Genomic DNA, 24,714 nt, shown 5'->3' with positions numbered 1-24,714 from the left:
ATTCTAGGGTACATACAGTACATACTGTAAAATCCATATCCTCCTTCATTCCTGCTCTCTCTATAATCACAGACTTGTATTTTGTCTGGCCGAAGCCTTAGCATTTCACCCAAGGTTGGGTCCTAGTCAATCCCAAGGTCTTGGGTTGTTCTTAACAAGAACCTTAAGGTTCTATTACCTCTACCGACAGGCAGACCTATTGGTCCCTTGATGTCTGCAGACTCAGCCAAGTGCCCACGGTCCATGTAGCCTGCCCTACACCCTTCCTCTGCTCTCAATTCCGTCCATACCACCCCCTCCTTTCATTGAAATATTTAGGTTGGCAATTAAAGAAATGAGACGCAAAACAGTGTCTAAGATGAATGTTCTGATTTTGGTGTGTTAGGCTGTCACGAGCCAAGTCCATTTGCGTGAGAGCCTTGAGAAACTGGCATTGGAGGTAGAAAGGAAAGTAAAAGACCAGAGAAGTTCCCAACAGCAAGACAGACATTTTGGGCCCAGATGGAGGTGCACTTGCATTTTATTCCGTGCTGGGAACATGTAATCATTTGAAAGGAGATCGCGTTGAAGTGGGTACTTGAATGGAACCACACCTTATCTAAACAAAGTACCCCATTTAGAAATTGGCATTTAAACACATTCCTAGCTGGAGAAAAAAAAGGGGAGTCTTGGAGTTTGAAGAGCGCTTCGATGAAGCAGAAGGAAAAATGAAGAAGCAAAATGAAAAGATCTGGAAAATATGATGAACGTCACACTATCTATGAATAATAAATAACGAGTGATTGAGACAGAACCGAGACAAGTACACAGGACTATAGGGCTACAGTGCAGGGTCTGGCACATTTCAAAGGAATACAGAGGGAGGAAGGTATGTCCTGTATGACTTGTTAAAACCAACACTCTGCAACTGTTGTCTGTGTAGAGCATAAACAGAGAGATACGTCCATAATGTGTCGCCAACGCCATTTGCATTTCAGCTTTGTCCGATCACTTTTTCCCCTCTCTCTGACTTCTGGAAAGATCCACAATGAAACATGCAGTGTAGCAATAGGTTGTTGTGGCAGTTGTTTCTCTCTACATGCCGGATCTACTAACAGAACAATACTACATTAATTAGCTAGTATTTCCCATTTAAATATACAGTATTATAACATTTATATTGGGGACAGGGAGTAAATCAGAGAAAAAACAAAGGATAGGACTATATCAGCAATGGAGTGTGCCTCAACGTTTGGTTGGTTTATGAGGGTGTAGCAGGTGTCACACTAACGAGCTATCAGAGCTAACATGGCAACACTCAGAGAATGAATACTGTGGGCTACGGGCTATAACTTATAGTGTTGTCAGACATAGATCACATTCTGAGGAGATATGTTCATTTCAATCATGTGTTTTGTATCCAAGAACAGTGATATTTTTTTATTTGTTTGGACATTTGACTCGTTTGACTCATCCTTCTCAACCGTTGTTATTTACTATTCTATCTCTTTCAGATAGTTGGCTTATACAAGTATAGAGACTTCCCCTGTGAGTAGTGTGATCTTTTTATATAACAGAGGAAAAAAGAGAGTAAAAATGGAGGTGAAATGCAAAGTGGGAGATGTGAAAAGACCCACACGGTTGAGCGTGACAGGCCTGAATATAATTGGCAAAATGTTAGCCATCGGCAAGAAGCAGACAAGTAGTAAAACCACAGTGTATCTGAATGGAAATCGGCACGGAGCCGTTGTTAACATTGCCTCGTCAGTAATTTAATGGCTTTCTACCCTCAGGATGATCCAACCTTGGCATACTCCACCTCTCTATCCATCTGCACAGCGTTATTTGAGGAGCAACATGCACACAAAGACACAAACAATCACTTGTTTCTCAGGGTCAAATAAACATGGATAGAATTTCATCAGAGCAAGCAGATTTCTTGGAGATGGAGGAAGAGGTGGGAGGGTTGGAAGTCAACAAACAATGGGAGAGCTGGAAGACAACAAGAGATGGGAGGGTTGGAAGACAACAAGAGATGGAAGGGTTGGCAGACAACAAGAGATGGGAGGGTTGGAAGACAAATGGTAGGAGAGTTGGAAGATGACAGGTGGGAGGGTTGGAAGACAACACGAGATGGGAAGGTTGGAAGACAATAAGAGATGGGAGGGTTGGAAGACAATAAGAGATGGGAGGGTTGGAAGAAAATAAGAGATGAGAGAGTTGGAAGTCAACAGATGGGAGGGATGGAAAACAACAAGAGATGGGAGGGTTGGAAGAGAACAAGAGATGGGAGGGTTGGAAGACAACACGAGATGTGAAGGTTGGAAGACAATAAGAGATGGGAGGGTTTTAAGACAATAAGAGATGGAAGGATTGGAAGAAAATAAGAGATGGGAGAGTTGGAAGTCAACAGATGGGAGGGTTGGAAAACAACAAGAGATGGGAGGGTTGGAAGAGAACAAAAGATGGGAGGGTTGGAAGACAACAAGAGATGGGAGGGTTGGAATACAACAAGAAGTGGGATGGTTGGAAGACAGCAATATTTTGGGGGGTTGGAATACAACAAGAAGTGGGATGGTTGGAAGACAACGAGATGGGAGGGTTGGAAGACAATAAGAGATGGGTGGGTTGGATGACAACAATAGATGGTAGGGTTGGAAGATAACAAGATATGGGAGTGTTGGAATACAACAAGAGATGGGAGGGTTGGAAGACAACAAGAGATGGGAGGGTTGGAAGACAACAAGAGATGGGAGGGTTGGAAGATAACAAGAGATGGGAGGGTTGGAAGAAAATAAGAGATGGGAGAGTTGGAAGTCAACAGATGGGAGGGTTGGAAAACAACAAGAGATGGGAGGGTTGGAAGAGATGGGTGGGTTGGAAGACAACACGAGATGGGAAGGTTGGAAGACAATAAGAGATGGGAGGGTTGGAAGACAATAAGAGATGGGAGGGTTGGAAGAGAACAAGAGATGGGAGGGTTGGAAGAGAACAAGAGATGTGAGGGTTGCTTGACAACAAGAGATGGGAGGGTTGGAATACAACAAGAAGTGGGATGGTTGGAAGACAGCAATATTTTGGGGGGTTGGAATACAACAAGAAGTGGGATGGTTGGAAGACAACAAGAGATGGGAGGGTTGGAAGACTACAAGAAGTTGGACGGTTGGAAGACAACAAGAGATGGGAGGGTTGGAAGACAATAAGAGATGGGTGGGTTGGATGACAACAATAGATGGTAGGGTTGGAAGACAACAAGAGATGGGAGGGTTGGAAGACAACAAGAGATGGGAGGGTTGGAAGACAACAAGAGATGGGAGGGTTGGAAGATAACAAGAGATGGGAGGGTTGGAAGACAACAAGAAATGGGAGGGTTGGAAGACAACAAGAGATGGGAGGGTTGGAAGACAACAAGACATGGGAGGGTTGGAAGATAACAAGAGATGGGAGGGTTGGAAGACAACAAGAGATGTGAGGGTTGGAAGAACGTTTTGATGGGGAACATGCTTGATTTTTAGTGGAGTACCACTCCATATGGCCAATGTAATCAGTTTATTCCTGGCTTTGCCATGGTGATTATTTAAAAAAGGCAGTGAAAATTATGACAGCACAGCTTTGATCCTCCAATTTCACGATTCTATTATCTGTCATCAGGCGGCTATTGTATCGACCTATTAGAATTAAATCCATCCATAATTTATTTTCACAAAAACAGCAGCCCCGGTACTTAGTTTTCAGTCAAGTTGAAAATCAAAAATCAACATTTTATTGGTCACATACACATGGTTAGCAGATGTTATTGCGAGTGTAGCTAAATGCTTGTAAAGTTGAGGGATGCGACCGTAACTATGGAGTGGTAAAGGTTGTTCTCAGTTATATTCTTGAAAAAGAAATGGGTTATATGATTAAGCTAAATTACCACTGAACAACAGTAACTTTCAGATAGCACCTTTAAGACCATCTCAACATGCTTAGGGGCCTAACAGTTCGGTTTCACTCTCTCTTCATTATTAGTCTTTGTGGCCTGCCAGTCACCGGATACTCCCTCACGCCACACGACACAGTGATTCACCTCCAAAGATAAAAAGAAATCTGATATTTAATACGCTGGGCTTTGAAGTAAACTGGCTTTTATTCCTTATAGTTAATCCATACATGGTGGAAGCAGCCAGGACAGTAAAAACTGTCATATTGATTTAGAGTATTATCTCTGATGAGCTCTGGAAGAGGAGTCCGGAAGAGCTCCATGCCTGGGCCCATTTTCTCCTCATCCCGGAGGGAGGGGGAGGGGGAGGGGGAGGAGCAGGGTGACGGGGTAGGGCCTGGATGGGATAGGCGGCTGGCTCAGGGTGAAGTGGTAACCAGTGTTGTGGAGCCCAAACAGAGAAGCAGCAGCAGGAGGTGAGTATCTGTTTTCATAATGGGATCACTATAAAGACAAGTGTACATAATTTTGAGAAACATTAGTGCAGCTTTCCAGTAGTGCAAGAGTGATTGAATGTGGCCCACAGTCATAATAGCCCTGTGTAGAAAACCTTGTTGGCAGTGAGGGCCAGAGGGTGCACCTGTTTTTAATCTCTTCATGGAGTATGAAACAGGATGAAAAAACAGATTGGCGTTTTAACTGTGGATACGCCCGCACTCTCCTTTAATGTCTGCCAAGGAGTGGGCAGGGTGTGTTAACCGGGTCTGGCTCTTTACATCTCACCCTCTATCCCTGATGCCTGTCATAATATGGTTGGCAGACACTGCTTTTCTAATGTGAGCCTAAGACTAACCTGTCCTGAAGCATTTACCCAAGAGAAAGAGATCAAGGGTTTGTGAGAAATTGAAGAATATCTGATCTATAAAAATCCATATAACAATCACTTTCATTTATAACATTTTGTCTAGTTTTGACCCCTGACTTTAGAGCATCAATACCTATCCAGTCACCTCTGCTGTCCTTTATGTAAATACAAGTCTACATGGACCTTTGGGTAAGTTTGATGTTCTCTCTGCTACCGCATGGCAAGCGGTACCGGAGCGCCAAGTCTAGGACAAAAAGGCTTCTCAACAGTTTTTTACCCCCAAGCCATAAGACTCCTGCCAGTCAGGTAATCAAATGGCTACCTGGACTATTTGCATTGTGTGTACCTTTTTTTCACTATTGGTTAGAGCTTGTAAGTAAGCATTTCACTGTTGTATTTGGCGCACGTGACAAATACACTTTGATTTGATTTGATTTGATGATGTCTCCTTCCTCCCCACATTTTAAGATGCTGGCAGTGATACACATCTATTCTGAACTGCTGTACTGGGTTCAGGCCATAAGAAGGCTTTCTGCCAAGATATGTCTGCGAGCAAAAAAGCTGTTAAAAGCTTGTTAAAAAACACATTTTACAAAGTACTCTCTGAACTGATGTTACTCTCCCACCATTAGAATACTGATCTAATGTATGACTTTTGTTTTGGAAACTGTTGCATGCCCACACAAAGTGCATTTATGACTAAGGAAAATTGCACAACAATAGATTATCACATATTTTTTTTATTTGCCTGTGAGACCGAGTGTCTTCGAACTCAGTTCCCTTGCTTGCTAAGAATCTGTGTTAACCACTGAGCTAAACCCTAGGGTAGCTGCAGATGTAGGATCTTAATTTGATCACCATGTTGCAGAACTTTTCTGCAATGCAGGAAATCATTGGAAATGTGTGGTAAAGTATTTGAGGTTTTAAAAGGCTTTTGAACTTTGTAATTTACATTTAAAAATGTCAAACTTAAGTTTCCCTTACGATAAATGTATCAAACCCCTACAAACATTTCCATTAATTATAATTCCACATAATAATTCACATTTCCTGTTGCTGCAGGATTATTTTCCTGCTGTATCAAACTGGCTCAAATGAAGATCCTACATCTGTAGTGAAAGTGTACAGGTTATTTATCATGTAGTAACATAAACGCTAACAGTGCTAGGTTAGTGCTGTCGTGTCTTTGGCTATGCCGGATGAAGTGATATGACATGCTATTCTATAAAATAATTTCTCCGTAATTAATATCACCTGATTGAGCTGATCATGTAAATGTAATTAACTAGAAAGTCGGGGCACCACAAAATAATATTTATAGAGCTGTTATCTTACGAATAAACTGCAGTCAATATTAAACGTCACCTTAATTCAGTCTCATCTGAAAGTTGTAAATTCTTGGTTATCTTCACGAACCCTGGCTAACAAGTTAAATCAGCAATGCAAAATTGGGTTTAATTATTTATTTACTAAATACCTAACTAATCACACAGAATTACACATACACTTAATTAATCATAACTTGATTACAAATTACGTCATAAAGGAAAATGTCCCTAGCGGGCGGAACAGATATGACAGCTTGTTACACAAAAGAAAAGGGGCTAGGTTTGAGTGAAAGAGCAGGAAGACTGAGGAACAAAGGGCAAAGCTGTGCTATCATAAATACAGTATCTTTTGCATTCTAAATTACCGCCCATTTGGAAAAGGAAAATGCGATAAATATTTACTCTGAGCTGCGCTTCGGTAGGGTGGTGGTAGATGGAAGGCCGTGCTGCCAAACCAAGTCCTTTGTCCTTTGAAGAATGTCTCCGGTGGTCAATTGGATACGTTGTAGTAACGTCATTGTGTGGTAGACGGGATACTCTGTCTGTTCCTTCCTAACCTGCGTTTGCAGCTGTTGTTGCTAACTCAACGGCTAGGAGGTATCACTTCTGTAGTGAATAAGAGTTCAAAGTTTATACCATTCGCAACCAAAGCTCACGCTGATGTTGGCTTCGTACTGTAGTTATTATCTGAACCATTCTGACATCGGACCGTCATCCTCACATCCTCGGAACAGGCGGTTATATTGTCGTCAAGACTTTATATAGGAAGGGAGAAATGGGGTGTGTTTCATAGTTTACAACCTATGTCTCTTCACGTGGGCGGGCCACTGAGTCGGGCCTAATTCACTCATGAAAACCCAAATCTCTAAAATCACATTTCATCTCATCACGAATAATTTCATATTCAAACATTTAAATTGAACAACAATTCCATGTAAATCTGATAACTCTGATGTGTAGACTTTCCACTGTAGAGTTTATGTAATCTTATCATTGATGAGAATGTCTCAGATGATAACCGAACTGACATCATATTCATTGAGTACCACCGCATATGTTCAATTGGTCGGATTACCAGAATATAGTTCATTTCCCCCCACCTTCTGATGTTCCCAGAATCTCTATGTTAACCAAGGTGTTTGCAAATGTAACATCAGTAGGGTAGAGAGAGGAAAAAGGGGGGAAGAGGTATTTATGACTCTCATAAACCTACCCCCAGGCCAAAGTCATAACAGTGCCATAAGTACAAATGGCTTTCATCATCACAAAAAGGTATGGAGGCCCTACTGGCCCAAATGTAGAAAACCTGACAAATTATTTTGGGAAAAGGTTTTAAACATGTGTGCTGATTTTCCATGGAGCAGTGTACAACATTGATCATGTACAGTACACCCTTAATCCCTATGGTGTTTCAGAGAAGTACAGAGAATAACATAAGCTGTGGCAGGGAAACACTGGAGTGGATGAGAGCAGGGACTGTACATCAAAGGGAGACTGGCATGGGTGCAGAGTGGACCTCTGATTGGTAATCGTTTGCACATGCCTAAATGGGTCCACTGGGCAGGAACTGAGGATGGAGGAGAACTTTGATCGGACAATGAAAAAAGACCCACTGCAAAAACCAGCAATGACAAGAGCATAGCCACAGAACATTAAGAAATGTGTGGTAGCACTTTGATTAAGGTTTGACTGGTAAATAACCTGAAGTAAAGGCTATGTGATCTATCATGTAGCCGAACATCAACGCAGCAGTGGTGTTTAGTATATAGTAGATCAAGTTTGGCCATTTTTGAAAAAACAAAAACATATCTTTCCCATTATGTTCATGGATTTTAATAAGTAACAAAACAGGAGTAAAGACAACATATTGTACAGGCTATCTGCCTGAAATACTATGAAATAACTTTCAATATCAGAGAACTTTGACAGTGGAGACATCTGTTTTATCTAACTCAATGGACATGAAAGCCATTGGGTGTGATTCCATAAGCGTTAAACTTTGTTCTAGAACCATGGAGATCCATGTGATGCATTAGAACAAATATCCACATATGGACTAACAGTCGGACATCAAGCATTCCTTTTGAGAATTGCCCAAGATCTCTTGGCTCTGTTCAGATCCCAGACACACACACACACACACACACACACACACACACACACACACACACACACACACACACACACACACACACACACACACACACACACACACACACACACACACACACACACACACACACACACACACACACACATCGTCATGGCAACTAACCTTAATCCTCCATCCCGTTCAACCGTTCCATGGCATGCTCTCTCCGGCCATACTTGTGTGATTCTGGGAGGGGGAGGGGGAACTGTCAACTTTCCCTTCCGACTCTCCACAGCTGGACACAGCGTTCCCAGTTCGCATTAGGACGATGCTGTGGCCGTGAGCCAACCAGACACCTGCGTCTGACAGCTGAACACTGTGCGCATCAGTGGAGCGATACGGAGAGGATGGGAAGGATGCTACCAACTTACGTGGAGTAGAACTGAACAGAGAGAGACAGAGAGAGATCCTGTGTTAGTCAAGTCTTTGATTTGAATTCCCTTTCTTCGGGGCAGCCAACATGCTTCCCTGTTACAGTAAACCATTTCCAATCAGAATGTGTCACTACTGTGTTTGACCTTTGAATTGTTTCTGTGTTCTATCATAATTGCACATGGTCATTTGAACCCATATTTAAATATGTTATATTCCTCAAATGTCTGCTATCATGTGGCACTCCATAATCTCTTTGTAGGTACCGTCCATCAGGCTTTGCCACACTGAGGCATTTCTTTACTGTAAACCCAATCAGTGAGGTGACTCAGTAAAAAGTGAGGAACCCTCAACATGAAACACATGCATTAGCCTTTTGGTGTAATTAGTTTTTGCTACAGTTAATAACAGTAAGTGCTTAGGTAGTACTCAACAACAATTATTTTATATAATAACTACAGTGGCCCCACCTAAATAACTAATTTTGTCTATTTGTGCTGTGAGCCTTTATGTGGCAATGGTACTTAAACAGGACTTTATTTGAAAAGGGGTAATGGTGTTCCTTATTTATTGCCTTGGTGAATTTGCAATATAAAACGCCTGAACTCTGGGTAGCCTTGGCGAAGCTAATCGTTTCTACCATCGACAAACCCTTTCTCTTCTTTCCTCCCCCAAGTTCAAGTGATTCGAGGATCCTGCTTTACAGTGCATTACCATCTCAGTTCATAACCGTAACACAATGACACACCTTCCATAGATCAAGCAAACAGTCCATTCTGCCACTCCTCAGTGGCATTGATATCTCATGCCTTGCTTTGATTAAAATTTCTCCCTGCAGCTCACAAATCTTATATGGTTTCTCATATGTTCTGAAGCCTGTTGCAATACTGTGGTTTCACAATATCATTGAAGTCTTGTTGGTGAATTTAAAGAGCACTGTCAGTGTCAGTGTTGTGTAAGTTTATAATTTAAAGTTGAAATATGATGAAGCATTTTATGAATTAATATATTTTTAATATGATATATGGCTACAGTACGTGACTATTAAAGGATTTGGGTCTTCCACTGTATATTGCATCTAATGTTTCCTACACACTTTTATTATCTTAGACATAGTAGAGAATTGTACTGCTACAAGGGAACATGAAAATGAATTGGCATGCTAATGGTTAAAGGTCGACTATGCAGCTCTTTTTATCTCAATATCAAATCATTTCTGGGAAACCATTAAGTACCTTGATTGAGTACCCTGATTGCTGTCAATTAAATTGTAAAAAATAAACAAAATAGCTTCTTAGCAAAGACCAATTTCTCAAGCAAGAATTTTAAAATGACTATCTTGGCTACATGATATCATAGGAAAATGTCATCATGGTCTATTTTTGCAAAAAGGTACAAATGTCACAGTAGAAGCTCTGCCCTCCCTCCTCTCTCCCTGATTCCTCCCTCCCTACACCCTCCCTGCTCTCTCCCTCCTCTCTTACTCCTCCCCTATCTCTCCCTTCTCTCTCCCTCGCTCCTCTCTACTTCCTCCCTCCCTCCTCTCTCCGTCCCTCATCTATACCTCATCCGTCCCTCCTCTTTCCCTCCTCCCACTCTCCTCTCTCCCTAATCCATCACTCCTCTCTCCCTCCTCTCTGCCTCCCTCCCTCCTCTTTCACTCCTCCTTCTCTCCCTCCTCCCTCTGTCCCTCCGCGCTCCATCCTCTCTCCCTCCTCCCTCTCTCCTCTCCATTCTCTCTCCTTTCTCCCTCCCTCCTCCCTCTTTCCTCTCTCACTTAACCCTCCTCTCCCTGCCCTCTCTCCCTCCATCTCTCCTCTCTCCCTCCTCTCTACCTCCATCTCTACTCCCAATGTTTCCCTCTTCTCTCTCTGCTCCACCCTCCCTCCCTCCCTCCCTCCCTCCCTCCCTCCCGTCTAACTCTTCCCTCTCTCACTCATCCCTCTCTCCTCTTTACCTCCTCTCTCCCTCCTCTCTCCCTCCCTCCTCCCTTTCTCCTCTCTCCCTCCTCTCTCCCGTTGTCCTCCCTCTTCTCTACCTCCTCTCTACCCTCTCTCTCCCTATCTCCTCTCTCCCTCCCTCTTCTCCCTCTCCTCCATCTCTCCATCTCTCTGTTCTCCCTCTAGTTTGTCTGTTTCTGTGTTTGGCCTGATATGGTTCTCAATCAGAGGCAGGTGTTGGTCATTGTCTCTGATTGGGAGCCATATTTAGGTAGCCTGTTTTGTCATTGTGGGTTATTGTCTATGTCTAGTTGCATGTTAGCACTATGGTTCATTAGCAGTCACGGTCGTTTGTTGTTTTGTTAGCGTGTTCAGTTTACGTCGTGTTTTTCGTCATTCAATAAAAGAATGCATTCATACCACACTGCGCTTTGGTCCGCTTCATACGACAAACGTGACAGTATCAAACACAAGGTCAGGTACCGCCAGCCATTGTGCTGTCCTGTGGGTGTCTTAAGGTGGTGTATTCCCTAGTTGCCATAGATATTACCATTATTCATCATTGGAAAGGAAAGGGGATACCTTGTCAGTTGTACAACTGAATGCATTCAACGGAAATGTGTCTTGTATTTAAGCCAACCCCTCTAAATCAGTGAGGGGTGGGGGGCTGCCTTAATTGAAAATAAATGGCGCCGGGGGAACAGTGGGTTAACTGCCTTGCTCAGGGGGAAAACAACAGATTTTTTCAACCTTTCGGTTACTGGTCCAATGCACTAACCACTAGGCTACCTGCTGCCCCATTGGACAAAACTTTGAGTTTGAATGGAGCTGTGGATTTTCAAAGAGTCCCAGAGAGACAGAAACTATTTCCGGAAGCCATGGCATCTAAATGTAGAACCATCATTATGTTCTTGGGAGCAGGCAAATTGTAACAGGATCTTTCAACAACACACAAACATGTAACCTGGGTGTCTGATGTCAATCAGTATTTTGTTCTTGTAGCTTTTCATGGTATGCACACACTCTCACACCCTTACTCTTACAATAAGTACCATTCCATACACACCTTTTCCAGATCATTGCCATTTAGTTATTTACCAGTCTAGACTGTATGAACACAGGAAATGCTAATCACAACTTAAATGTGTCATCAAAGCTAAAACAATAGGTGTGTGGGATAAGGATCAAGACAAGTTCCTGCATTAGCTTTTTGTTTTCATATTGTTGGAGGAGATGTGTTTAGACATGGTCACCAAGTCTGAACTGTAGAACATAAATATTATAATGGTGAGGTCGCTTCCAATTGAGAAATAGACACCCATCAAGACTACACTAAATACACCTGACTGCCCAGACAAGTGAGGCAAAATGAATGCAATCATGTGTAGCATATAGCCTGCAGCTCAACACAAGCAAATAAAACATAACATTTCTCACACTTTGTAAATTCAAAGACTAATTAGTGTGCGTAAAGTAAGCAAATAGTGAGGGTATCATCAACCGCCATGCCTCTTTCACACCCAAGGCCAACCTTACATGAATGAGGTGCATGCTGGTACTGGATGACTAAATGACTACTGTGCACAACGTGGACACGAATACAAAGAGTTAGGTGGGTGATGTAATGATCGTAATCTTGATTATATCCGCTGTTGATGTACGTGTGATTGATTTTGTGAGGGATTTATCTCTTCAATCTATGAATGGATTATCAGCATGGAGAGTTTACATTGAAATGTGAGTACACATAAAGTATGGGCTTATTTTCACAGTATACAAATGGTAATGTGTAAGTGGAGATGTGAACGAGGTCAAAATATGAATCTATATTCAAAGCCTTTAATACTGCTTCACCGATGCAGACTGCAGATGATCTCTGCGGGTTTATAATGTAAGAGATGCACAAGTCCGTCATAACTGTCAACACTTTTCGAGTGATAACAGTGCGTTTTGACAGTGTGCTTATACCGTATGGGATCAAATTCTGCATGGCCCCTGATTTAGACCAAGCAGACATTAGACATATTTTGCTGTATGTAAAGAATCAGCACCACTGTATTCTGTAAGGCCTAGGATTTACACCTTCACCTCAAACCTCATCATCTGCAGTAATAATATATTATCTTGAAGTACACATGTATTTTATATATATATATGTATATTATATCTGCTGCCTAACAGTAAGTAAAACCATAAAACCATACACTCAGAAATGAGTACTTCCCAAACCCTGACTGTTAGAGCTAGTAAAACCATATGGAAGTGGAGATACATAGATATTTGTAGCTTTACAGTTTGTATTACTCCGCATGGTATCAAAGCAACTAAGGACACCACTCCAGGTTATGCCACTTAATGTCTTCTTCAATTGAAGCAGAGTATTTAATTATACTGAATGTTTCTCTACGGCAAAGTTTTTCCAGGATATTTTAAGGTGATTAACGTTATGCTTGTACTTGCTTGTAGTTGCGAAATACTATCATTGCTTTGGCGTTCTGTCTAACAAAAGCCTAACATGATCAAACTGTCGTCAGTATTCCCTTTCCATTACAACCTTGAATAAATGAACAAGAAATAAACAACCAAACATCAAGTCAACAACAGTCATGCATGTGGTTAATCAACCATCAGCTGTTGCATAGTACGATGAGTATACCAAACATTAAGAACACCTTACTAATATTAATTTTGCACCTCTTTTGCCCTCAGAACAGCTTCAATTCATTGGGGAATTGACTCTACAAGGTGTCGAAGGCGTTCCATAGGGATGCTGGCCCATGTTGACTCCAGTGCTTTCCACAGTTGTGTCAAATTGGCTGTATGTCCTTTGGGTGGTGGACCATTCTTGATACACACAGGAAAGGCCAGTATATTGTAGCAAAGTAGTTGACATTGAGAAACGCCAGTATATTGTAGCAATCAGCAAGGCAGTGCAGCTGTCTACAAAGAGAGCAGCCTTTCCACGTGACCTCTGTTACGCATACTTCACAAACACACACACACACACCTGAAACCGCTTAGCCTTATCAGGGGGATGACTACTGACGGCTCCTCCATGTACACACACACACACACACACACACACACACACACACACACACACACACACACACACACAGTGGAAGGGCCATGAAGGCTTTCTCCCCCTCCTCTCAGCAATCCATCTTGGCTCGGTAAACAGCCCTTTTAACAGAGCGAGGGATGGTGTAAGAAGGTGTTAATCATGAGGTCTCCAGGACCCCTCGGGCCTCTTGTTAACACCAGGTCTTCGACTACCTCCTTATCATGGTTATTCGTCCCTTCAGTGGTAGTGGTTATGGTTGGGATGTGGTGGATGGACTGGACACTTACTGTACAGCTGTAGTTCGCCAACTGACTACCGTGGGACAGGGGCACTACTTAGACCGGACACACAGAATGCAGTCTAAGTGGAAGATGTATCTGTCCTTTCATCTGTGGGTGTTGGCATTCTGCCTAAACCATATGTATTCTGGAGTCAGCCACTTTATCTGCAAATCAATCACATTTCTTAATGTAGCAGCATTTTAGAAAGATCTGGGCCTGGACCCCAGGTGGATTGTGTGAATACACTGGGTATTCCAATTGGACATAGTGAATCCATTTGTCTTGAAAGCATTAGCTACACAATCGTAGGCTGAAATTGAAATTGGCCACAGCGAATTGTATTTTATTTGCAATGACTGCTGTTGAGTCCGATAGGCTCTCAGTTAAAATGAACCAAGCAGTGAAAATGACAGATCTCTCTTAAAAACAAAAGCCAATAAATGTTGGGGTAAACTCATTTTCGGACAATTCTGCTCTAAGGACGCATCGGCAAAACTTTCACATGGGAGCACGACATGAATTTGACGATTGTGCAAATTCTTCAGGATAACAACGGAATACATTAAACACCTGTAGACTACATGCAGAATGAGGTTGTTCCTTTTACAACCCAATTGTCTTCTCAGAATGTTCCAGCTTTTGGTCAATGTTTTCTCTGTAGCCCCAGTCCTTCGCTAAGTAATTAAAATGTACTGTTCAGGGGTGAAAAAACCCAGAGGCAGTGTGACATAAATCCGACTGTTCCTCTGATGCGACTAACCCCCCTCAACCATTATTGAAGGTTTGACTTCAAAGAAGTGCCTCTGGTTGGTGATTCATATGCTGTCATGATACGATAGACACTCATGGAACTCATTCTGGCTGGCTTTTTGACGAGGTATAGGCACTATGGTTTCTCACACATGAGAAAGAGCCAGAGCACGTGTGTCACCCCTGAGAATGGAGCCACTCGTTAGGTAGACACTGTTACTCGGACATAACTTCAACCGTATTGGTTTTACTCTTTGTATGAAGACAAGTGTCTCTGAGACTGCTGGACTGCACTATGGCCGCACATTGTTTGAGTTGGTCTGCTTTCACTTTAGCAAATATAATCAGTCGATGTGGTAGCTGGATCTCAACATTTCTTCCTGACTGATTAACAGAAGCTTTTTGGAAAGATAGAACATATTTTCTTTGATAATGGTTTCATACAGCGTCTCGTTCCATCTAGTTGATTTGAAATAAAACATATTTTTTTAATGGATTGTCCACATAATCAAACAAAAGTATGTGTGTTTGAGGCCTGGATGCAGCACTTATTCTACACGGACCAGAGCCTCTGTGATCGTGCTCCGTGTTACAATGCAGTACATGCTCTCACGCGTGAATCATTACGCTGGGTGTTTAAGTCTCAGTGCTGATGGGTGGAAGAAGTCTCTCTCTCTCTCTCTCACACACACACACACACACACACACACACACACACACACACACACACACACACACACACACACACACACACACACACACACACCATTTGCCTGGTCTGACGTGTAGATGAGGAGCTGGCCCCAACGGGGTGTGTTTTGGGTTACGCACTCTACACTCTTCTGAGTCATAGGTCATAACCCCTGGGAGGAGGTAGAAGGGAGTGCTTCTTTTGTCTAACGTTTGTCTTGGATGCACCGGGCTGTACTCCAGCCGTCAGACACTAGCAGGACAGCTGGTGGAGACTGACCAGCACAGTTCCTGGAGAAAAGAGTGAGAACCGGCTTTAAATGTTCAGGGCGGATAGTTTGTCACCTCCCCTGTGTGTGGTGGAGGTCCTCCAAGAAGTTGTTACAGTAGACTTTTCCTCTGTGAAACAGAATCCCTTCGTTTATATCAGAGTGCACATTTAATTAGTATGACACAATGACAGGGTGCCGAGGACGGAGCCAAGTGGCGCGCCCATACATGGATTCCGGACATACCAGTGGTGTCGGGCGATAATATTTGACGGACCCTGGAAAATCCTGGAGGCTAAGCTGTCAGTTTAGACACCACAAACAGGTTTCCAACCAACTAAGGAACAGAGGAACTCCCATTGGATCAGATTCTTTCCTGAGTGGTTTTCCCAAATCAATGTTATACCAGCTAATGAGGCCCAGACTTTTAAAATGTATATAATAAATAACAAAATACCAAGCCCATTTACTAAAGGCCCTATGATCAACAACATAATAATGTCAATCTTAACGAAAATAACTTATTGGAATTGCTGGACCCTTTTCTTCCCATGGATTAGTAGGGTGAGAAACAAGACAAACTCTCTCCCACTTTCCCAGGCCTGTGAACCATGTGGACAGACAGACAAACACTGTGTTCATACAGACACACTGAGAGCACGTGTGAAAATGACACTTCCCCTGAGCAGCCATCACATAGCAAGTCTCTCAAAGCCTGCGCCAAGATCAATTTCCATCAAAGGTCCAGTGGGACCAGTATCCCGCCATTTCTTGGAGACGAGTCAAGTCTTCCTTGAAGTGAAGGGAGCCAGGCTGTAAATGTATTATCTATAACAGAAGACATTACAGAGTTTTGTCATGTTTGTGCAGAGGTTCTCAAGGTCTTGTCACCATGGGCGAAATACAAAATGAAGCTTTCGTTGTCTTGCGATCCAAAATACACAAATTTAATTATTTCAACCCCTGACATCCATGTACTGTGACTACCTCCCTGGCATTTATAAACGTTTCATATTAAATTGAGGCCCACAGTTCCTTTGGAGGGGATGTAAGACCACAATTATTAGCTGACTCAGTGAATTATTTTTTAATGGCTATCAGACTTTCACCAGACTTTAACGATGCGGGGTATGACACTGTCAGTAAACGTTTTTTTTTTGGGTGTGTGTACCGTTAGTGTAGTCAAGCATATCAAACCGGACCCCCTCCTATAATGCTCTGTGAATTACTTATAATCTAAACATACAGTATGTTGATGTCATGTCCCGAAATGAAACATATCTGTCAATAAAGTTATTGGTGTAAGGCACCTTCCACACACTAAAACATATAACTTCAAGTATTACATCAGTCAAAGAGATTGGAAGCGTACAAATAGCCCCCCGGCTTTATATCCTACAGACTTCACCTGGGCATGGTGTTAGACAAGCAGGTCTATCCCAGTCTTTCACACCTCTTAAACCTGATTGAGAGAGCAAGAGACAGAGGGAGGGAGAGAGAGAGATGGTAGGGAGAGAGAAAGAGAGAGATTGAGGGGGAGAGAGAGAGAGAGAGAGAGAGAGGGAGGCAGAGAGAGAGCACGCAATAAAGCCCCTTAAATTGAAATTGAAATTGAAAATTGAGAAAGCGAGAAACACCCATTATAATAATGACATCTTACACTGGCCCTCCATGGCCTCGAACCCTGGGAGTAGGCGGCTTCACTTCCCCTCACAGCATGCACATCCCTGTCTTTTCCCATCATGATGTCATCACAATGTCACCCGCCAGGAGCCTGCTCCTTTCAGCTTCCAGGAGGTAAGCAGGCAAACAATTGAAAAGACAAACAGCATGGAAAGAGGGGGAGGGAGAGAGAGAGAGAGAGAGAGAGAGAGAGACAGAAAGGGGGGGGGGGCTGAAAACACAAACAGACAGTGCAGGAAGGGAGGGAGAAAGAAAGTGGGAGAGTGGGTTATTTCCTCTAGGGTTTGTTTAAGAGAATAGGACACTCCTCTGGATGCTTTGATATGCCTGGGACATTCTTGTTGGGGTTTTGATGAGAGTCCATCTCATGTCTCTCTTTGGTAGGGTTCTGTTGGGGTTTTGATGAGTCCATCTCATGTCTCTCTTTGGTAGGGTTCTGTTGGGGTTTGATAAGGGTCCATCTCATGTCTCTCTTTGGTCAGGTTCTGTTGGGGTTTTGATGATAGTCCAGCCCATATCTCTCATTGGTCGGGTTCTGTGGACTTTAAGATTACATATACAGTTTCAGTTGCTATGAGGGGATGTCCTGAAAAGGATTTTGGCCTGCCGTATTCAGATTAAAGACAACTGCAAATTTCAACTGGCCCTTCCTTTTCTCAACCTAAAGATCTACTGTTTACTTTAAAGTTGTATTGCCTGGATATTACGAATTATCATGTTAAACATTTATCTAAAGTGATAATTTTGTATGCCGATTTCATTTTTTAAAATGTTATATTTTGAATGTAATTGGAAAAGTATATTTCCGCAACTATGACCATTGAATAGAATGGCTCATTCAATTTTTACTTTGTTAAATTGATAGGCTCATATCATGTACTATATAGCTTGGAGTTACATGACCTGCAACAATTTAACGGTTGGTACCCAAATGTACGCCATTGTCTGCCCAGACTGTATTATATGGAATCACAGGATGTCTAAGGCTGTCTTATGTTGTTGCAAGTCAAAGGCATTAAATATTCTTCAGTAAATGTTCTTTGCTCCCATAAGACAAGTGAATATACTCCTGCGTGACTGCACAGGGGAGATAACTTATGGGCTTGGACATCAGAACCAGGAAATATGTTGTACCCTTTGACCTGGCATATCTAGCAGAGGTTTAACTCTGGATATAACAACGGGCTGAGGCCAATTCTGGATGATTCCTGCCTTTACAAGGCTTCCACCAGCACCCTCTATATCCCATTTGATACGTAGTGTTTTGCAAGTCTACCCATGTTTGCTCTTGATTTAAGACCCAAGGCTTGTTTGAAGCCAAGAGACACAAATGGGATGCAGAGAGAGGTCCCACAATTCAGCCAAGATAAAAAGCAGACAGTGAGGTTGTACTCCAATGCCTGCAAATGTATGAGAAAATTGGTACTGAACCTGGCAGTGAGCCTCATTTACACAGGTATAGTGTGTACCTAACTACCAAACTCAAAGTTAGGTTATTAAGACAAAATCGGTCTTGCCCTGACTACAACACCTGGGCTAGCATTCTTCAAAAACGTACAAGAAGAGAGTGTACAATCAGGATATTAAATCTGATCCCTAGATCAGAGAGATGCTGTGGTAGGAGACAAAGATATAAACTGGACAAAAGAGAGACAAAGCTGTTTTGAAACTAGCATGACTAGCACGGCTTACGTAGATTCCAGTGGTCAAATGACAGCATTGTGTTTCTGAGAATTTACATAAACTTTGTCAGGCCACAATCTGTATGATGAATCCAAATATGTGTTCAACAATTAAATTGTACTAAATTGTTGTTCTAAGTTGTTGTGATAGTATTTTTGAAGATCCTACGTCTCTGATCTTACTCCCGAAAAGAACTGCATGTTCAATACAGTATGTTCGCTGTGGAAACTCACAAGTATTAGTCAGATTACATCACTTGTTTGTAATTGGAGCTAAGTACCTTGCTGCACAAGGTTCTCAGACTATCGATAGAAGCATCATTATCGCCTGTTTATGAGCCCATCTTACCTTGGGATAATGAGAGTTCCTAATCACTCCCAACATCACACGATTAACTGGAATACAACCAACTAATCTGGAGAGAGAAAGTAATGAAAACCCAAATTAGGAAGGGTTTTAATGAGAATAGTAAATGTAGGCTAACTTGGAAACTGCATGTGTGTTGGAGGGTTTGAATTAAGAAACCCTTCTCACCTTAAACCAGAAGTTTACGTTGAGAAATGCAGAGTCGGCGCAATCAGATTGTCTCCCTCTCCTCCTCCTTACCACAAACCACATGCTGCAAGCCTTCAGAAAACACCTGTCCCCTCACCATTCAGCCAACCGAACATTGAGCAATCGCACAAAACCCCATTATGTTGGAGCCAGAGTAATTTACAAGCTGGATCAGATATACCTAGAGCCTCGGCTCTAATCTCTGCCCAGAATCACTCAGGCATTCAAGCCCTCATTGCCCCTATTCTTGTCAGCTGCTAAAATAAAATAATGTATATAGTGTTTCACCATTGAGTCTATTCCCAGCTAGAACATTTAGTTCCTTGGAAGTTGTGGAACTGTATGTTTTTGTTTGAAGAAGTAACATTTTGCCTTTCCTGGGAACGTTTATCTTTAGGTTGCAGGGAGATTCTAGGAGCATTTTACTAGGAGGTTTTATTAACCCTAATTACAGGTTATTTGGAGGTTTTATTAACCCTGAGAACGGAAATTACAGTTAATTTGGAGGTTTTATTAACCCTGAGAACGGAAATTACAGGTTATTTGGAGGTTTTATTAACCCTGAGAACGGAAATTACAGGTTATTTGGAGGTTTTATTAACCCTGAGAACGGAAATTACAGGTTATTTGGAGGTTTTTGAATAACCTCCTTAAAACTTTCACAGGATGTTTTCAATAAGACTTTTAATAACACTGCTAGCTTATTTTGGGTCAACTTTTTGAACTCCAAGCACAGTTAGAAATAAATTCATGCGAACACATATTTTGTATTTTTTTTACTGTGACATGGCTTCATTGAGATTTTAAGTAGTCCACTGCTCCACCAGGATGTAGCAAGCAGGCCATGTTTTTACGAATACAAAGCTGTTCATTTTAGTCTAAGGGAAACAAGCACCTGAACACACTTAACAAGATAGAAGATATAGTTCTGTTGATGGTGAGAACGAAATGTATATGTTTCAAATAACATTCTTAGAATGTTCTATGAAGGTTTTTTTTATCGTCCCAGTCAGTATTAGATAGAACGTCACGTCCTCGCCCACCTGTGGGAAAGGTTTCTCCATTGACCTTGTTTTCTTGTTGTCTGCTTGTTATAATCAAATACAAAACTACATTTAAAAAAAGTACAACATGTCTAAAGATTCATTTTCAATATTTCCTGCTACCAAGGGTTCTCACTTCTTAGAAAAGCATAATAATGTATGGCTTTCGTTGGGGCGGCAGGTAGCCTAGTAGTTAGGCCAGTTACCAAAAGGTTGTTGGATCGAATCCCTGAGCTGACAAGGTAAAAATCTGTATTTTTGCCCCTGAACAAGGCAGTTAACCCACTGTTCCCTGGTAGGCTGTCGTTGTAAATAAGAATGTTTTTCTTAACTGACTTGCCTAGATAAGTACGGGTTAAATAAAATCAATGAAGCCTCTTCATGACTAGCTACCGACTGGAACATTAATTAAGACAAGACCAACAAACTGACTATACAGCTACAATTAGTGAGTTGAGTTACAAACTACAAGTTTAATGTCTTTCCTGTGATGAAATATTTTCCTCACCCATAGCTACGTGTAGCCTATTTGGACACGCGTAGCCTATTTGTGTCCCCAGATTTCCCACTCTCCCACGGCCAAATAGCCTGAAGCTACAGGGCTCTTCTCGCAGACTCTGTTTCCCTACCTGGTTACATGTACATTGAACAACACAACAGCTATTTGGTATGTTTTGTTATTTCTGTATAATGAAAACAATACTACAAAGTTGGCTATTTTACAATCGGGGGCAATGGGAAATAATGTTTGTTTTCCCCAAAATGTGGGCGTGGTCAAGGGGAATTCCTTATTATTATGTGAGTATGGACTTGGAGTATGGCATGTTTTGAGAATGGAATTTAGAGCTTATTGAAATTAATGTGTACAATTATTATTATTTTTACCAGAATATTGCCAAGAAATGACAGAAACGACAACCATACATTATCTGATCATTCTGAGAACATTGCTTAAGCCTCCCAAAATGTTGACATTAACCCTTAATAGAATTCTACAATGCTGCTGTAGAATAGATAAAGATCAAGTTAATTTTCTCTCAGATTTAAAACAAACAGACATAGCTCAAAAACGAAGGACAAATAACAATTACAAGTTAACTTAGTTTTATAGAGCACAATCTCTTCTTTAATATGACACCACATCCATATCAATAGGAATAACAATTTAATATGACACCACATCCATATCAATAGGAATAACAATTTAATATGACACTACATCCATCAATAGGAATAACACACATTTTGTATTCCATTGTGTAAAGACACTCACTATCAAAAAACAACTAACACTCAACACAACAAAAAAGACTAGAGTATTTATATTGTAGTAAAAATAGACCAAGTATGTCAAAATATACCAAGTATAATATTTTATACTTATAAATATTATTTACACATAAATAAATACGTTATCCAAAATGTGACCAGAGGTGTCATGCCCTGGCCATAGAGAGGCTTTTATTCTCTATCTTGGTTAGGCCAGGGTGTGACTAGGGTGGGCATTCTAGTTCTATTTCTATGTTGGTGTGGTTCCCAATCAGAGGCAGCTGTCTATCGTTGTCTCTGATTAGGGTTCATAGATAAGTTGTTCTTTTTCACTTGGGTTTTGGGGTAGTTATTTTCTGTTTAGTGTCTGCACCTGACAGGACAGTTTCGGTTTTCACTCTTTGTTATTTTGTTTGAGTGTTTTGAGTAATACATTTATGATGCACACTTACCACGCTGTGCTTTGGTCCATGCCTTCTGACGAGACACGTGACAGAACTACCCACACAAAAAGACTAAGCAGCGTGGTCAGGAGGAATGGACGTGGGAGGACATTTTGAATGGGAAAGGATCCTGGATGTGGGAGGAGATCCTGGCTGGGAGGGAACACCTCCCATGGGAGCAGACGGAGGCAGCAAGGAGGGAGCCATTTTACAAGTGGTCACGGCTAGCACGGAAGCCCGAGAGGCAGCTCCATAAAAATATTTTGGAGGGGGCACACAGGGAGATTGGCGGAGTCAGGGTTTAGATCTGAGCCAACTCCCCGTGCTTACCCGGGCTAGAGTGGGCATCCAGCCAGGACAGATGGTGCCGGCTCAGCGCTCCTGGCCTCCAGTGCTTCTCTTCGGCCCAGGATATCCTTTGCCTGCTCTGCGCACTGTGTCTCCGGTGCATCTGCACAGCCCAGTGTGTCCTGTGCTAGCGCCCCGCATTTGCCGGGTGAAAGTAACCATCCAGCCAGGACGGGTTGTGCCAGCTCTACACTTGAGACCTCCAGTGCGCCTCCATGGCCCAGTGTATCCGGTGCCTGCTCCACGCACCAGGCATCCAGTGCATCTCCCCAGTTCGGTGAGACCTGTTCCGGTTCCACGTACCAGGCCTCCAGTATGTCTCCCCAGCCTAGTAAGCCCTGTGGCAGCTCACGCACCAGGCTTGCAGTACGTCTCCTCAGTCCGGTGAGACCTGTTCCGGCGCCACGTAAGAAGCCTCCAGTGATGATCCATGGTCCGAAGCCTCCAGTGATGATCCATGGCACGAAGCCTGTAGTGATGTTCCATGGCCTGGAGCCTGTAGTGATGATCCATGGCCCATAGCCTCCAGTGATGATCCATGGCACGAAGCCTCCAGTGATGTTCCATGGCCCGGAGCCTGTAGTGATGATCCATGGCACGAAGCCTTCAGTGATGATCCATGGCCCGGAGCCTCCAGTGATGATCCATGTCACGGAGCCTGTAGTATCGATCCATGGCAAGGAGCCTGCAGAGACGGTCTCCAGTTCGGAGTCTGCAGCGACGGTCCCCAGTCCGGAGCCTCCAGCGACGGTTCCCAGTCCGGGGACTCCGGCGATGATCGGTGGTCTGGTTTCTCCGGCGATGATCTGCGGCCCGGTTCCTCCAGTGAAGGTCCATGCACTAGGGCCACCACCAAAGCGGACGGAACTGCGGGTGGAGGGGGGGTCTACGTCTCGCACCGGAGCCGCCGCAGTGAAGAGATTCCCACCCGGACCCTCCCCTTTAGAGTCAGGTTTTGCGGCCGGGGTCCGCACCTTTGGGGGAGGGGGGGTACTGTCATGCCCTGGCCATAGAGAGGCTTTTATTCTCTATCTTCGTTAGGCCAGGGTGTGACTAGGGTGGGCATTCTAGTTTCTTTATTTCTATGTTGGTGTGGTTCCCAATCAGAGGCAGCTGTCTATCGTTGTCTATGATTGGGGATCATATATAAGTTGTTCTTTTTCACTTGGGTTTTGTGGGTAGTTATTTTCTGTTTAGTGTCTGCACCTGACAGGACTTTTTCGGTTTTCACTCTTTGTTATTTTGTTCAAGTGTTTTGAGTAATACATTTATCATGAACACTTACCACGCTGCGCTTTGGTCCATGCCTTCTGACGAGAGACGTGACAAGAGGACAATATTCAGAAAGTATTTCAAAACCCACACAAAGTAACCTATTTGATTGACAATGATTCTTATTTCTGTAACAAGGTAAACAACTTTTCAGAGACCTTTTCAAAATGTAGGTAAATCAAATTGCATAGGTCACATACACATATTTAGCAGATGTAATTGTGGGTGTAGCAAAATGGTTGTGGAGAGAGGAGTGCTCCAACAGCGCAATGGTATCTAGAAATTCACAATCAAATCAATGTATCAATGTATTTGTCACATGCGCTGAATACAACAGGTTTAAGGGCTTGATACTTACAAGCCCTTAACCAACAAGGCAGAAAAAAATACATTTTAAATAAAAAACAGGAATAGCAGGAACAAATAATTAAACAGAAGCAGTCAAATCACAATAGCGAGGCTATATTCAGGGGGTACCGATACAGAGTCAATGTGCGGGGGCACTAGTTAGTCATGGTAATTGAGGTAATATGTACTGTACATGTAGGTAGAGTTAAAGTGACACACAAATACACACAATTCTAAAAGTAAAAGAATGGAATTAAGAAAACTATAAATATTATGGCGAGCAATGTAGGCATTGCATTGACTAGAATACTGTAGAATACAGTATACAGTATATACATATGAAATTACAAAACCACTATGTAAGCATTATTAAAGTGACCTGTGTTCCGTTATTAAAGTGGTCAGTGATTCCATGTCTATGTATATAGGGCAGCAGCCTCTAAGGTGCAGGGTTGAGT

The sequence above is a fragment of the Oncorhynchus clarkii genome, chromosome 3 (assembly GCF_045791955.1).
Source record: "Oncorhynchus clarkii lewisi isolate Uvic-CL-2024 chromosome 3, UVic_Ocla_1.0, whole genome shotgun sequence".
Classification (NCBI taxonomy): Eukaryota; Metazoa; Chordata; class Actinopteri; order Salmoniformes; family Salmonidae; genus Oncorhynchus; species Oncorhynchus clarkii.
Note: the sequence above shows the minus strand (reverse complement) of the source record.